The sequence below is a fragment of the Phyllobates terribilis genome, unplaced genomic scaffold, assembly GCF_046119375.1.
Source record: "Phyllobates terribilis strain yellow unplaced genomic scaffold, ASM4611937v1 Scaffold_106__1_contigs__length_5700502, whole genome shotgun sequence".
Classification (NCBI taxonomy): domain Eukaryota; kingdom Metazoa; phylum Chordata; class Amphibia; order Anura; family Dendrobatidae; genus Phyllobates; species Phyllobates terribilis.
In genome coordinates, this window is record NW_027362866.1 from 2,425,087 (window position 1) to 2,442,076 (window position 16,990).

Genomic DNA, 16,990 nt, shown 5'->3' on the forward strand with positions numbered 1-16,990 from the left:
CAGACTTTCAGATAGGGGAAATGTCAGTGAGCGTTCCGATTTCAGTTCCAGAGCGATTCGCCCAATGAGTCCTTGATATTTAGTCGTTTTCAGCCAATATTTTGGATTTTTGAAAATTTCACTTTTTTTTTTAAATATCCACTAAATGAGGGAATAATATGTGTGAGGGTACCCCAGGAGAGTTCCAAATGTGTGTGGGTAGAATATATATCCCACGGGGGGAAAATTGAAAAAAGTTGAAAAAATTTTTTTTGGGGAATTAGTCATTTTTCCGGCGTTTATCAGACTTTCAGATAGGGGAAATTTCAGTGAGCGTTCCGATTTCAGTTGCAGAGCGATTCGCCCAATGAGTCCTTGATATTTAGTCGTTTTCAGCCAATATTTTGGATTCTTGAAAATTTCACTTTTTTGTGAAAATATCCACTAAATGAGGGAATAATATGCCTGAGGGTACCCCAGGAGAGTTCCAAATGTGTGTGGGTAGAATATATATCCCACGGGGGTAAAATTGAAAAAAGTTGAAAAAATTTTTTTTTTGGACTTAGTCATTTTTCCGGCGTTTATCAGACTTTCATATAGGGGAAATGTCATTGAGCGTTCCGATTTCAGATCCAGAGCGATTCGCAAAAATGAGTCCTTGTTATTTAGTCGTTTTCAGCCAATATTTTGGATTTTGGAAAATTTCACTTTTTTGTGAAAATATCCACTAAATGAGGGAATAATATGTGTGAGGGTACCCCAGGAGAGTTCCAAATGTGTGTGGGTAGAATATATATCCCACGGGGGTAAAATTTAAAAAACTTGAAAAATATTTTTTTTTGGGGACTTAGTCATTTTTCCGGCGTTTATCAGACTTTCAGATAGGGGAAATGTCAGTGAGTGTTCCGATTTCAGTTCCAGAGCGATTCGCCCAATGAGTCCTTGATATTTAGTCGTTTTCAGCCAATATTTTGGATTTTTGAAAATTTCACTTTTTTGTGAAAATATCCACTAAATGAGGGAATAATATGTGTGAGGATACCATCGGAGAGTTCCAAATGTGTGTGGGTAGAATATATTTCCCACGGGGGTAAAATTGAAAAAAATTTTTTTTTTTGGACTTAGTCATTTTTCCGGCGTTTATCAGACTTTCAGATAGGGGAAATGTCAGTGAGCGTTACGATTTCAGTTCCAGAGCGATTCGCCCAATGAGTCCTTGATATTTAGTCGTTTTCAGCCAATATTTTGGATTTTTGAAAATTTCACTTTTTTGTGAAAATATCCACTAAATGAGGGAATAATATGTGTGAGGATACCCCAGGAGAGTTCCAAATGTGTGTGGGTAGAATATATATCCCACGGGGGTAAAATTGAAAAAAGTTGAAAAAATTTTTTTTTAGGACTTAGTCATTTTTCCGGCGTTTATCAGACTTTCAGATAGGGGAAATGTCAGTGTGTGTTCCGATTTCAGTTCCAGAGCGATTCGCCCAATGAGTCCTTGATATTTAGTCGTTTTCAGCCAATATTTTGGATTTTTGAAAATTTTACTTTTTTGTGAAAATATCCACTAAATGAGGGAATAATATGTGTGAGGATACCCCAGGAGAGTTCCAAATGTGTGTGGGTAGAATATATATCCCACAGGGGTAAAATTGAAAAAAAATTTTTTTTTTGGACTTAGTCATTTTTCCGGCGTTTATCAGACTTTCAGATAGGGGAAATGTCAGTGAGCGTTACGATTTCAGTTCCAGAACGATTCGCCCAATGAGTCCTTGATATTTAGTCGTTTTCAGCCAATATTTTGGATTTATGAAAATTTCACTTTTTTGTGAAAATATCCACTAAATGAGGGAATAATATGTGTGAGGATACCCCAGGAGAGTTCCAAATGTGTGTGGGTAGAATATATATCCCACGGGGGGTAAAATTGAAAAAAGTTGAAAATTTTTTTTTTTTGGACTTAGTCATTCTTCCGGCGTTTATCAGACTTTCAGATAGGGGAAATGTCAGTGAGTGTTCCGATTTCAGTTCCAGAGCGATTCGCCCAATGAGTCCTTGATATTTAGTCGTTTTCAGCCAATATTTTGGATTTTTGAAAATTTCACTTTTTTTGTGAAAATATCCACTAAATGAGCGAATAATATGTGTGAGGATACCCCAGGAGAGTTCCAAATGTGTGTGGGTAGAATATATATCCCACGGGGGTAAAATTGAAAAAAGTTGAAAACAATTTTTTTTGGGCTTAGTCATTTTTCCGGCGTTTATCAGACTTTCAGATAGGGGAAATGTCAGTGAGCGTTCCGATTTCAGTTCCAGAGCCATTCCCCCAATGAGTCCTTGATATTTAGTCGTTTTCAGCCAATATTTTGGATTTTTGAAAATTTCACTTTTTTGTGAAAATATCCACTAAATGAGGGAATAATATGTGTGAGGGTACCCCAGGAGAGTTCCAAATGTGTGTGGGTAGAATATATATCCCACGGGGGTAAAATTGAAAAAAGTTAACAATTTTTTTTTTTGGACTTAGTCATTTTTCCGGCGTTTATCAGACTTTCAGATAGGGGAAATGTCAGTGAGCGTTCCGATTTCAGTTCCAGAGAGATTCGGCCAATGAGTCCTTGATATTTAGTCGTTTTCAGCCAATATTTTGGATTTTTGAAAATTTCACTTTTTTGTGAAAATATCCACTAAATGAGGGAATAATATGTGTGAGGGTACCCCAGGAGAGTTCCAAATGTGTGTGGGTAGAATATATATCCCACGGGGGTAAAATTGAAAAAAGTTGAAAACAATTTTTTTTGGACTTAGTCATTTTTCCGGCGTTTATCAGACTTTCAGAAAGGGGAAATGTCAGTGAGCATTCCGATTTCAGTTCCAGAGCGATTCGCCCAATGAGTCCTTGATATTTAGTCGTTTTCAGCCAATATTTTGGATTTTTGAAAATTTCACTTTTTTGTGAAAATATCCACTAAATGAGGGAATAATATGTGTGAGGGTACCCCAGGAGAGTTCCAAATGTGTGTGGGTAGAATATATATCCCACGGGGGTAAAATTCAAAAAAGTTAACAATTTTTTTTTTTGGACTTAGTCATTTTTCCGGCGTTTATCAGACTTTCAGATAGGGGAAAAGTCAGTGAGCGTTCCGATTTCAGTTCCAGAGAGATTCGGCCAATGAGTCCTTGATATTTAGTCGTTTTCAGCCAATATTTTGGATTTTTGAAAATTTCACTTTTTTGTGAAAATATCCACTAAATGAGGGAATAATATGTGTGAGGGTACCCCAGGAGAGTTCCAAATGTGTGTGGGTAGAATATATATCCCACGGGTGTAAAATTGAAAAAAGTTGAAAACAATTTTTTTTTGGACTTAGTCATTTTTCCGGCGTTTATCAGACTTTCAGAAAGGGGAAATGTCAGTGAGCATTCCGATTTCAGTTCCAGAGCGATTCGCCCAATGAGTCCTTGATATTTAGTCGTTTTCAGCCAATATTTTGGATTTTTGAAAATTTCACTTTTTTGTAAAAATATCCACTAAATGAGGGAATAATATGTGTGAGGGTACCCCGGGAGAGTTCCAAATGTGTGTGGGTAGAATATATATCCCACGGGGGGAAAATTGAAAAAAGTTGAAAAATTTTTTTTTGGGGAATTAGTCATTTTTCCGGCGTTTATCAGACTTTCAGATAGGGGAAATTTCAGTGAGCGTTCCGATTTCAGTTGCAGAGCGATTCGCCCAATGAGTCCTTGATATTTAGTCGTTTTCAGCCAATATTTTGGATTTTTGAAAATTTCACTTTTTTGTGAAAATATCCACTAAATGAGGGAATAATATGTCTGAGGGTACCCCAGGAGAGTTCCAAATGTGTGTGGGTAGAATATATATCCCACGGGGGTAAAATTGAAAAAAGTTGAAAAAATTTTTTTTTTGGACTTAGTCATTTTTCCGGCGTTTATCAGACTTTCATATAGGGGAAATGTCAGTGAGCGTTCCGATTTCAGTTCCAGAGCGATTCGCAAAAATGAGTCCTTGTTATTTAGTCGTTTTCAGCCAATATTTTGGATTTTGGAAAATTTCACTTTTTTGTGAAAATATCCACTAAATGAGGGAATAATATGTGTGAGGGTACCCCAGGAGAGTTCCAAATGTGTGTGGGTAGAATATATATCCCACGGGGGTAAAATTTAAAAAACTTGAAAAATATTTTTTTTTGGGGACTTAGTCATTTTTCCGGCGTTTATCAGACTTTCAGATAGGGGAAATGTCAGTGAGCGTTCCGATTTCAGTTCCAGAGCGATTCGCCCAATGAGTCCTTGATATTTAGTCGTTTTCAGCCAATATTTTGGATTTTTGAAAATTTCACTTTTTTTTAAAAATATCCACTAAATGAGGGAATAATATGTGTGAGGGTACCCCAGGAGAGTTCCAAATGTGTGTGGGTAGAATATATATCCCACGGGGGTAAAATTGAAAAAAGTTTACAATTTTTTTTTTTGGACTTAGTCATTTTTCCGGCGTTTATCAGACTTTCAGATAGGGGAAATGTCAGTGAGCGTTCCGATTTCAGTTCCAGAGCGATTCGCCCAATGAGTCCTTGATATTTAGTCGTTTTCAGCCAATATTTAGAATTTTTGAAAATTTCACTTTTTTGTAAAAATATCCACTAAATGAGGGAATAATATGTGTGAGGGTACCCCAGGAGAGTTCCAAATGTGTGTGGGTAGAATATATATCCCACGGGTGTAAAATTAAAAAAAGTTGAAAAAATTTTTTTTTTGGACTTAGTCATTTTTCCGGCGTTTATCAGACTTTCAGATAGGGGAAATGTCAGTGAGCGTTCCGATTTCAGTTCCAGAGAGATTCGCCCAATGAGTCCTTGATATTTAGTCGTTTTCAGCCAATATTTTGGATTTTTGAAAATTTCACTTTTTTGTGAAAATATCCACTAAATGAGGGAAGAATATGTGTGAGGGTACCCCAGGAGAGTTCCAAATGTGTGTGGGTAGAATATATATCCCACGGGGGTAAAATTGAAAAAACTTGAAAAATATTTTTTTTTGGGGACTTAGTCATTTTTCTGGCGTTTATCAGACTTTCAGATAGGGGAAATGTCAGTGAGCGTTCCGATTTCAGTTCCAGAGCGATTCGCCCAATGAGTCCTTAATATTTAGTCGTTTTCAGCCAATATTTTGGATTTTTGAAAATTTCACTTTTTTGTGAAAATATCCACTAAATGAGGGAATAATATGTGTGAGGGTACCCCAGGAGAGTTCCAAATGTGTGTGGGTAGAATATATATCCCACGGGGGTAAAATTGAAAAAAGTTAACAATTTTTTTTTTTGGACTTAGTCATTTTTCTGGCGTTTATCAGACTTTCAGATAGGGGAAATGTCAGTGAGCGTTCCGATTTCAGTTCCAGAGAGATTCGCCCAATGAGTCCTTGATATTTAGTCGTTTTCAGCCAATATTTTGGATTTTTGAAAATTTCACTTTTTTGTGAAAATATCCACTAAATGAGGGAATAATATGTGTGAGGGTACCCCAGGAGAGTTCCAAATGTGTGTGGGTAGAATATATATCCCACGGGGGTAAAATTGAAAAAAGTTGAAAACAATTTTTTTTTGGACTTAGTCATTTTTCCGGCGTTTATCAGACTTTCAGATAGGGGAAATGTCAGTGAGCATTCCGATTTCAGTTCCAGAGCGATTCGCCCAATGAGTCCTTGATATTTAGTCGTTTTCAGCCAATATTTTGGATTTTTGAAAATTTCACTTTTTTGTGAAAATATCCACTAAATGAGGGAATAATATGTGTGAGGGTACCCCAGGAGAGTTCCAAATGTGTGTGGGTAGAATATATATCCCACGGGGGTAAAATTTAAAAAACTTGAAAAATATTTTTTTTTGGGGACTTAGTCATTTTTCCGGCGTTTATCAGACTTTCAGATAGGGGAAATGTGAGTGAGCGTTCCGATTTCAGTTCCAGAGAGATTCGCCCAATGAGTCCTTGATATTTAGTCGTTTTCAGCCAATATTTTGGATTTTTGAAAATTTCACTTTTTTGTGAAAATATCCACTAAATGAGGGAATAATATGTGTGAGGGTACCCCAGGAGAGTTCCAAATGTGTGTGGGTAGAATATATATCCCACGGGGGTAAAATTGAAAAAAGTTAACAATTTTTTTTTTTGGACTTAGTCATTTTTCCGGCGTTTTTCAGACTTTCAGATAGGGGAAATGTCAGTGAGTGTTCCGATTTCAGTTCCAGAGAGATTCGCCCAATGAGTCCTTGATATTTAGTCGTTTTCAGCCAATATTTTGGATTTTTGAAAATTTCACTTTTTTGTGAAAATATCCACTAAATGAGGGAATAATATGTGTGAGGGTACCCCAGGAGAGTTCCTAATGTGTGTGGTAGAATATATATCCCACGGGGGTAAAATTGAAAAAAGTTGAAAACAATTTTTTTTTGGACTTAGTCATTTTTCCGGCGTTTTTCAGACTTTCAGATAGGGGAAATGTCAGTGAGCATTCCGATTTCAGTTCCAGAGCGATTCGCCCAATGAGTCCTTGATATTTAGTCGTTTTCAGCCAATATTTTGGATTTTTGAAAATTTCACTTTTTTGTGAAAATATCCACTAAATGAGGGAATAATATGTGTGAGGGTACCCCAGGAGAGTTCCAAATGTGTGTGGGTAGAATATATATCCCACGGGGGTAAAATTGAAAAAACTTGAAAAATATTTTTTTTTGGGGACTTAGTCATTTTTCCGGCGTTTATCAGACTTTCAGATAGGGCAAATGTCAGTGAGCGTTCCGATTTCAGTTCCAGAGCGATTCGCCCAATGAGTCGTTGATATTTAGTCGTTTTCAGCCAATATTTTGGATTTTTGAAAATTTCACTTTTTTGTGAAAATATCCACTAAATGAGGGAATAATATGTGTGAGGGTACCCCAGGAGAGTTCCAAATGTGTGTGGGTAGAATATATATCCCACGGGGGTAAAATTGAAAAAAGTTAACAATTTTTTTTTTTGGACTTAGTCATTTTTCCGGCGTTTTTCAGACTTTCAGATAGGGGAAATGTCAGTGAGCGTTCCGATTTCAGTTCCAGAGAGATTCGCCCAATGAGTCCTTGATATTTAGTCGTTTTCAGCCAATATTTTGCATTTTTGAAAATTTCACTTTTTTGCGAAAATATCCACTAAATGAGGGAATAATATGTGTGAGGGTACCCCAGGAGAGTTCCAAATGTGTGTGGGTAGAATATATATCCCACGGGGGTAAAATTGAAAAAAGTTAACAATTTTTTTTTTTGGACTTAGTCATTTTTCCGGCGTTTTTCAGACTTTCAGATAGGGGAAATGTCAGTGAGTGTTCCGATTTCAGTTCCAGAGAGATTCGCCCAATGAGTCCTTGATATTTAGTCGTTTTCAGCCAATATTTTGGATTTTTGAAAATTTCACTTTTTTGTGAAAATATCCACTAAATGAGGGAATAATATGTGTGAGGGTACCCCAGGAGAGTTCCTAATGTGTGTGGGTAGAATATATATCCCACGGGGGTAAAATTGAAAAAAGTTGAAAACAATTTTTTTTTGGGGACTTAGTCATTTTTCCGGCGTTTATCAGACTTTCAGATAGGGCAAATGTCAGTGAGCGTTCCGATTTCAGTTCCAGAGCGATTCGCCCAATGAGTCGTTGATATTTAGTCGTTTTCAGCCAATATTTTGGATTTTTGAAAATTTCACTTTTTTGTGAAAATATCCACTAAATGAGGGAATAATATGTGTGAGGGTACCCCAGGAGAGTTCCAAATGTGTGTGGGTAGAATATATATCCCACGGGGGTAAAATTGAAAAAAGTTAACAATTTTTTTTTTTGGACTTAGTCATTTTTCCGGCGTTTTTCAGACTTTCAGATAGGGGAAATGTCAGTGAGCGTTCCGATTTCAGTTCCAGAGAGATTCGCCCAATGAGTCCTTGATATTTAGTCGTTTTCAGCCAATATTTTGCATTTTTGAAAATTTCACTTTTTTGCGAAAATATCCACTAAATGAGGGAATAATATGTGTGAGGGTACCCCAGGAGAGTTCCAAATGTGTGTGGGTAGAATATATATCGCACGGGGGTAAAATTGAAAAAAGTTGAAAAAATTTTTTTTTTTGGACTTAGTCATTTTTCCGGCGTTTTTCAGACTTTCAGATCGGGGAAATGTCAGTGAGCGTTCCGATTTCAGTTCCAGAGCGATTCGCTCAATGAGTCCTTGATATTTAGTCATTTTCAGCCAATTTTCTGGATTTTTGAAAATTTCACTTTTTTTGTGAAAATATCCACTAAATGAGGTAATAATATGTGTGAGGGTACCCCAGGATAGTTCCAAATGTGTGTGGGTAGAATATATATCCCACGGGGGTAAAATTGAAAAAAGTTGAAAAAATATTTTTTTTGGACTTAGTCATTTTTCCGGCGCTTATCAGACTTTCAGATAGGGGATATGTCAGTGAGCGTTCCGATTTCAGTTCCAGAGCGATTCGCTGAATGAGTTCTTGATATTTCGTAGTTTTCAGGCAATTTTCTGAATTTTTGAAAATTTCACTTTCTTGTGAAAATATCCACTAAATGAAGGAATAATATGTGTGAGGGTACCCCAGGAGAGTTCCAAATGTGTGTGGGTAGAATATATATCCCACGGGGGTAAAATTGAAAAAAGTTGAAAACATTTTTTTTTTTGGACTTAAGTCATTTTTCCGGCGTTTATCAGACTTTCAGATAGGGGAAATGTCAGTGAGCGTTCCGATTTCAGTTCCAGAGCGATTCGCCCAATGAGTCCTTGATATTTAGTCGGTTTCAGCCAATTTTCTGGATTTTTGAAAATTTCACTTTTCTGTGAAAATATCCACTAAATGAGGGAATAATATGTGTGAGGGTACCCCAGGATAGTTCCAAATGTGTGTGGATAGAATATATATCCCACGGGGGTAAAATTGAAAAAAGTTGAAAAAATATTTTTCATGGACTTAGTCATTTTTCCGGCGCTTATCAGACTTTCAGATAGGGGAAATGTCAGTGAGCGTTACGATTTCAGTTCCAGAGCGATTCGCCCAATGAGTCCTTGTTATTTAGTCATTTTCAGCCAATTTTCTGGAATTTTAAAAATTTCACTTTTCTATGAAAATATCCACTAAATGAGGGAATAATATGTGTGAGGGTACCCCAGGAGAGTTCCAAATTTGTCTGGGTAGAATATATATCCCACGGGGGTAAAATTGAAAAAAGTTGAAAAAAAAATTTTTTTGGACTTAGTCATTTTTCCGGCGCTTATCAGACTTTCAGATAGGGGAAATGTCAGTGAGCATTCCGATTTCAGTTCCAGAGCGATTCGCCCAATGAGTCCTTGATATTTAGTCGTTTTCAGCCAATATTTTGGATTTTTGAAAATTTCACTTTTCTGTGAAAATATCCACTAAATGAGGGAATAATATGTGTAAGGTTACCTCAGGAGAGTTTCAAATGTGTGTGGTAGAATATATATCCCAAGGGGGTAAAATTGAAAAAAGTTGAAAATTTTTTTTTTTGGACTTAGTCATTTTTCTGGCGTTTATCAGACTTTCAGATAGGGGAAATGTCAGTGAGCGTTCCGATTTCAGTTCCAGAGCGATTCGCCAAATGAGTTCTTGATATTTTGTCGTTTTCAGGCAATTTTCTGAATTTTTGAAAATTTCACTTTTCTGTGAAAATATCCACCAAATTAGGGAATAATATGTGTGAGGGCACCCCAGGAGAGTTCCAAATGTGTGTGGGTAGAATATATATCCAACGGGGGTAAAATTGAAAAAAGTTGAAAAAATTTTTTTGTTTTTGGACTTAGTCATTTTTCCGGCGTTTTTCAGACTTTCAGATTGGGGTAATGTCAGTGAGCGTTCCGATTTCAGTTCCAGAGCGATTCGCCCAATGAGTGCTTGATATTTAGTAATTTTCAGCCAATTTTCTGGATTTTTGAAAATTTCACTTTTTTTGTGAAAATATCCACTAAATGAGGGAATAATATGTGTGAGTGTACCCCAGGAGAGTTCCAAATGTGTGTGGGTAGAATATATATCCCACGGGGGTAAAATTGAAAAAAGTTGAAAAAAAAAAATTTTTTTTGGACTTAGTCATTTTTCCGGCGTTTATCAGACTTTCAGATAGGGAAAATGTCAGTGAGCGTTCCGATTTCAGTTCCAGAGCGATTCGCTGGATGAGTCCTTGATATTTCGTCGTTTTCAGGCAATTTTCTGGATTTTTGAAAATTTCACTTTCTTGTGAAAATATCCACTAAATGAGGGAATAATATGTGTGAGGGTACCCCAGGAGAGTTCCAAATGTGTGTGGGTAGAATATATATCCCACGGGGGTAAAATTGAAAAAAGTTGAAAAAAATTTTTTTTTTGTACTTAGTCATTTTTCCGGCGTTTATCAGACTTTCAGATAGGGGAAATGTCAGTGAGCATTCCGATTTCAGTTCCAGAGCGAGTTGCCAAATGAGTTCTTGACATTTCGTCGTTTTCAGGCAATTTTCAGAATTTTTGAAATTTTCACTTTCTTGTGAAAATATCCACTAAATGAGAGAATAATATGTGTGAGGGTACCCCAGGAGAGTGCCAAATTTGTGTAGGTAGAATATATATCCCATGGGGATAAAATTGAAAAAAGATGAAAAAAAATTTTTTTTTGGTACTTAGTCATTTTTCTGGCGTTTATCAAACTTTCAGATAGGGGAAATGTCAGTGAGCATTCCGATTTCAGTTCCAGAGCGATTCGCCCAATGAGTCCTTGATATTTAGTCGTTTTCAGCCAATATCTTGGATTTTTGAAAATTTCTCTTTTCTGTGAAAATATCCACCAAATGAGGGAATAATATGTGTGAGGGTACCCCAGGAGAGTTCCAAGTGTGTGTGGATAGAATATATATCCCACAGGGGTAAAATTGAAAAAAGTTGAAAAATTTTTTTTTTTGGACTTAGTCATTTTTCCGGCGTTTTTCAGACTTTCAGATTGGGGAAATGTCAGTGAGCGTTCCGATTTCAGTTCCAGAGCGATTCGCCCAATGAATGCTTGATATTTAGTAATTTTCAGCCAATTTTCTGGATTTTTGAAAATTTCACTTTTTTTGTGAAAATATCCACTAAATGAGGGAATAATATGTGTGAGGGAAACCCAGGAGAGTTCCAAATGTGTGTGGGTAGAATATATATCCCATGGGGGTAAAATTGAAAAAAGTTGAAAACAATTTTTTTTTGGACTTAGTCATTTTTCCGGCGTTTATCAGACTTTCCGATAGGCGAAATGTCAGTGAGCGTTCCGATTTCAGTTCCAGAGCGATTCGCTCAATGAGTCCTTGATATTTAGTCGTTTTCAGCCAATTTTCTGGATTTTTTAAAATTTCACTTTTTTGTGAAAATATCCACTAAATGAGGGAATAATATGTGTGAGGGTACCTCAGGAGAGTTCCAAATGTGTGTGGTAGAATATATATCCCACGGGGGTAAAATTGAAAAAAGTTGAAAAAAAAATTTTTTTGGACTTAGTCATTTTTCCGGCGCTTATCAGAATTTCAGATAGGGGAAATGTCAGTGAGCATTCCGATTTCAGTTCCAGAGCGATTCGCCCAATGAGTCCTTGATATTTCGTTGTTTTCAGCCAATATTTTGGATTTTTGAAAATTTCACTTTTCTGTGAAAATATCCACTAAATGAGGGAATAATATGTGTAAGGTTACCTCAGGAGAGTTTCAAATGTGTGTGGTAGAATATATATCCCACGGGGGTAAAATTGAAAAAAGTTTAAACATTTTTTTTTTTTGGACTTAGTCATTTTTCCGGCGTTTTTCAGACTTTCAGATAGGGGAAATGTCAGTGAGCATTCCGATTTCAGTTCCAGAGCGATTCGCCCAATGAGTCCTTGATATTTAGTCGTTTTCAGCCAATATCATGGATTTTTGAAAATTTCTCTTTTCTGTGAAAATATCCACCAAATGAGGGAATAATATGTGTGAGGGTACCCCAGGAGAGTTCCAAGTGTGTGTGGATAGAATATATATCCCACAGGGGTAAAATTGAAAAAAGTTGAAAAATTTTTTTTTTTGGACTTAGTCATTTTTCCGGCGTTTTTCAGACTTTCAGATTGGGGAAATGTCAGTGAGCGTTCCGATTTCAGTTCCAGAGCGATTCGCCCAATGAATGCTTGATATTTAGTAATTTTCAGCCAATTTTCTGGATTTTTGAAAATTTCACTTTTTTTGTGAAAATATCCACTAAATGAGGGAATAATATGTGTGAGGGTACCCCAGGAGAGTTCCAAATGTGTGTGGGTAGAATATATATCCCACGGGGGTAAAATTGAAAAAAGTTGAAAAAATTTTTTTTTTGTACTTAGTCATTTTTCCGGCGTTTATCAGACTTTCAGATAGGGGAAATGTCAGTGAGCATTCCGATTTCAGTTCCAGAGCGATTTGCCAAATGAGTCCTTGATATTTCGTCGTTTTCAGGCAATTTTCTGAATTTTTGAAAATTTCACTTTTTTGTGAAAATATCCACTAAATGAGGGTATAATATGTGTGAGGGCACCCCAGGAGAGTTCCAAATGTGTGTGGGTAGAATATATATCCCACACGGTTAAAATTGAAAAAAGTTGAAAAACATTTTTTTTTTGTACTTAGTCATTTTTCCGGCGTTCATCAGACTTTCAGATAGGGGAAATGTCAGGGCGCATTCCGATTTCAGTTCCAGAGCGATTCGCTGGATGAGTCCTTGATATTTAGTCGTTTTCAGCCAATATTTTGGATTTTTGAAAATTTCACTTTTCTGTGAAAATATCCACTAAATGAGGGAATAATATGTGTGAGGTTACCTCAGGAGAGTTTCAAATGTGTGTGGTAGAATATATATCCCACGGGGGTAAAATTGAAAAAAGTTGAAAAATTTTTTTTTTGGACTTAGTCATTTTTCCGGCGTTTATCAGACTTTCAGATAGAGGAAATGTGAGTGAGCGTTCCGATTTCAGTTCCAGAGCGATTCGCCGAATGAGTTCTTGATATTTTGTCGTTTTCAGGCAATTTTCTGAATTTTTGAAAATTTCGCTTTTCTGTGAAAATATCCACCAAATTAGGGAATAATATGTGTGAGGGCACCCCAGGAGAGTTCCAAATGTGTGTGGGTAGAATATATATCCAACGGGGGTAAAATTGAAAAAAGTTGAAAACATTTTTTTTTTTTGGACTTAGTCATTTTTCCGGCGTTTTTCAGACTTTCAGATTGGGGAAATGTCAGTGAGCGTTCCGATTTCAGTTCCAGAGCGATTCGCCCAATGAGTGCTTGATATTAAGTAATTTTCAGCCAATTTTCTGGATTTTTGAAAATTTCACTTTTTTTGTGAAAATATCCACTAAATGAGGGAATAATATGTGTGAGTGTACCCCAGGAGAGTTCCAAATGTGTGTGGGTAGAATATATATCCCACGGGGGTAAAATTGAAAAAAGTTGAGAAAAAAAAATTTTTTTTGGACTTAGTCATTTTTCCGGCGTTTATCAGACTTTCAGATAGGGAAAATGTCAGTGAGCGTTCCGATTTCAGTTCCAGAGCGATTCGCTGGATGAGTCCTTGATATTTCGTCGTTTTCAGGCAATTTTCTGGATTTTTGAAAATTTCACTTTCTTGTGAAAATATCCACTAAATGAGGGAATAATATGTGTGAGGGTACCCCAGGAGAGTTCCAAATGTGTGTGGGTAGAATATATATCCCACGGGGGTAAAATTGAAAAAAGTTGAAAAAAATTTTTTTTTTGTACTTAGTCATTTTTCCGGCGTTTATCAGACTTTCAGATAGGGGAAATGTCAGTGAGCATTCCGATTTCAGTTCCAGAGCGAGTTGCCAAATGAGTTCTTGATATTTCGTCGTTTTCAGGCAATTTTCAGAATTTTTGAAATTTTCACTTTCTTGTGAAAATATCCACTAAATGAGGGAATAATATGTGTGAGGGTACCCCAGGAGAGTGCCAAATTTGTGTGGGTAGAATATATATCCCATGGGGATAAAATTGAAAAAAGTTGAAAAAAATTTTTTTTTGGTACTTAGTCATTTTTCTGGCGTTTATCAAACTTTCAGATAGGGGAAATGTCAGTGAGCATTCCGATTTCAGTTCCAGAGCGATTCGCCCAATGAGTCCTTGATATTTAGTCGTTTTCAGCCAATATCTTGGATTTTTGAAAATTTCTCTTTTCTGTGAAAATATCCACCAAATGAAGGAATAATATGTGTGAGGGTACCGCAGGAGAGTTCCAAGTGTGTGTGGATAGAATATATATCCCACAGGGGTAAAATTGAAAAAAGTTGAAAAATTTTTTTTTTTGGACTTAGTCATTTTTCCGGCGTTTTTCAGACTTTCAGATTGGGGAAATGTCAGTGAGCGTTCCGATTTCAGTTCCAGAGCGATACGCCCAATGAGTCCTTGATATTTACTCATTTTCAGCCAATTTTCAGAATTTTTGAAAATTTCACTTTTTTGTGAAAATATCCACTAAATGAGGGAATAATATGTGTGAGGGAACCCCAGGAGAGTTCCAAATGTGTGTGGGTAGAATATATATCCCATGGGGGTAAAATTGAAAAAAGTTGAAAAAATTATTTTTTTTGCTCTTAGTCATTTTTCCGGTGTTTATCAGACTTTCAGATAGGGGAAATGTCAGTGAGCATTCCGATTTCAGTTCCAGAGCGATTCGAAGGATGAGTCCTTGATATTTCGTCGTTTTCAGCCAATTTTCTGGATTTTTGAAAATTTCACTTTTCTGTGAAAATATCCACTAAATGAGGGAATAATATGTGTGAGGGTACCCCAGGAGAGTTCCAAATTTGTCTGGGTAGAATATATATCCCACGGGGGTAAAATTGAAAAAAGTTGAAAACATTTTTTTTTTGGACTTAGTCATTTTTCCGGCATTTATCAGACTTTCAGATAGGCGAAATGTCAGTGAGCGTTCCGATTTCAGTTCCAGAGCGATTCGCTCAATGAGTCCTTGATATTTAGTCGTTTTCAGCCAATTTTCTGGATTTTTTAAAATTTCACTTTTTTGTGAAAATATCCACTAAATGAGGGAATAATATGTGTGAGGGTACCTCAGGAGAGTTCCAAATGTGTGTGGTAGAATATATATCCCACGGGGGTAAAATTGAAAAAAGTTGAAAAAAAAATTTTTTTGGACTTAGTCATTTTTCCGGCGCTTATCAGAATTTCAGATAGGGGAAATGTCAGTGAGCATTCCGATTTCAGTTCCAGAGCGATTCGCCCAATGAGTCCTTGATATTTAGTTGTTTTCAGCCAATATTTTGGATTTTTGAAAATTTCACTTTTTTGTGAAAATATCCACTAAATGAGGGAATAATATGTGTGAGGATACCCCAGGAGAGTTCCAAATGTGTGTGGGTAGAATATATATCCCACGGGGGTAAAATTGAAAAAAGTTGAAAACAATTTTTTTTTGGACTTAATCATTTTTCCGGCATTTATCAGACTTTCAGATAGGGGAAATGTCAGTGAGCGTTCCGATTTCAGTTCCAGAGAGATTCACCCAATGAGTCCTTGATATTTAGTCGTTTTCAGCCAATATTTTGGATTTTTGAAAATTTCACTTTTTTGTGAAAATATCCACTAAATGAGGGAATAATATGTGTGAGGGTACCCCAGGAGAGTTCAAATGTGTGTGGGTAGAATATATATCCCACGAGGGTCAAATTGAAAAAAGTTGAAACATTTTTTTTTGGACTTAGTAATTTTTCCGGCGTTTATCAGACTTTCAGAAAGGGGAAATGTCAGTGAGCATTCCGATTTCAGTTCCAGAGCGATTCGCCCAATGAGTCCTTGATATTTAGTCGTTTTCAGCCAATATTTTGGATTTTTGAAAATTTCACTTTTTGTGAAAATATCCACTAAATGAGGGAATAATATGTGTGAGGGTACCCCAGGAGAGTTCCAAATGTGTGTGGGTAGAATATATATCCCACGGGGGTAAAATTGAAAAAACTTGAAAAATATTTTTTTTTGGGGACTTAGTCATTTTTCCGGCATTTATCAGACTTTCAGATAGGGGAAATGTCAGTGAGCGTTCCGATTTCAGTACCAGAGCGATTCGCCCAATGATTCCATGATATTTAGTCGTTTTCAGCCAATATTTTGGATTTTTGAAAATTTCACTTTTTTGTAAAAATATCCACTAAATGAGGGAATAATATGTGTGAGGGTACCCCAGGAGAGTTCCAAATGTGTGTGGGTAGAATATATATCCCACGGGGGGAAAATTGAAAAAAGTTGAAAAATTTTTTTTTGGGGACTTAGTCATTTTTCCGGCGTTTATCAGACTTTCAGATAGAGGAAATGTCAGTGAGCGTTCCGATTTCAGTTGCAGAGCGATTCGCCCAATGAGTCCTTGATATTTAGTCGTTTTCAGCCAATATTTTGGATTTTTGAAAATTTCACTTTTTTTTGAAAATATCCACTAAATGAGGGAATAATATGTCTGAGGGTACCCCAGGAGAGTTCCAAATGTGTGTGGGTAGAATATATATCCCACGGGGGTAAAATTGAAAAAAATTGCAAAAATTTTTTTTTTTGGACTTAGTCATTTTTCCGGCGTTTATCAAACTTTCAGATAGGGGAAATGTCAGTGAGCATTCCGATTTCAGTTCCAGAGAGATTCGCCCAATGAGTCCTTGTTATTTAGTCGTTTTCAGCCATTATTTTGGATTTTGGAAAATTTCACTTTTTTGTGAAAATATCCACTAAATGAGGGAATAATATGTGTGAGGGTACCCCAGGAGAGTTCCAAATGTGTCTGGGTAGAATATATATCCCACGGGGGTAAAATTTAAAAAAGTTGAAAAAAATTTTTTTTTTGACTTAGTAATTTTTCCGGCATTTATCAGACTTTCAGATAGGTGAAATGTCATTGAGCGGTCCGATTTCAGTTCCAGAGCGATTCGCC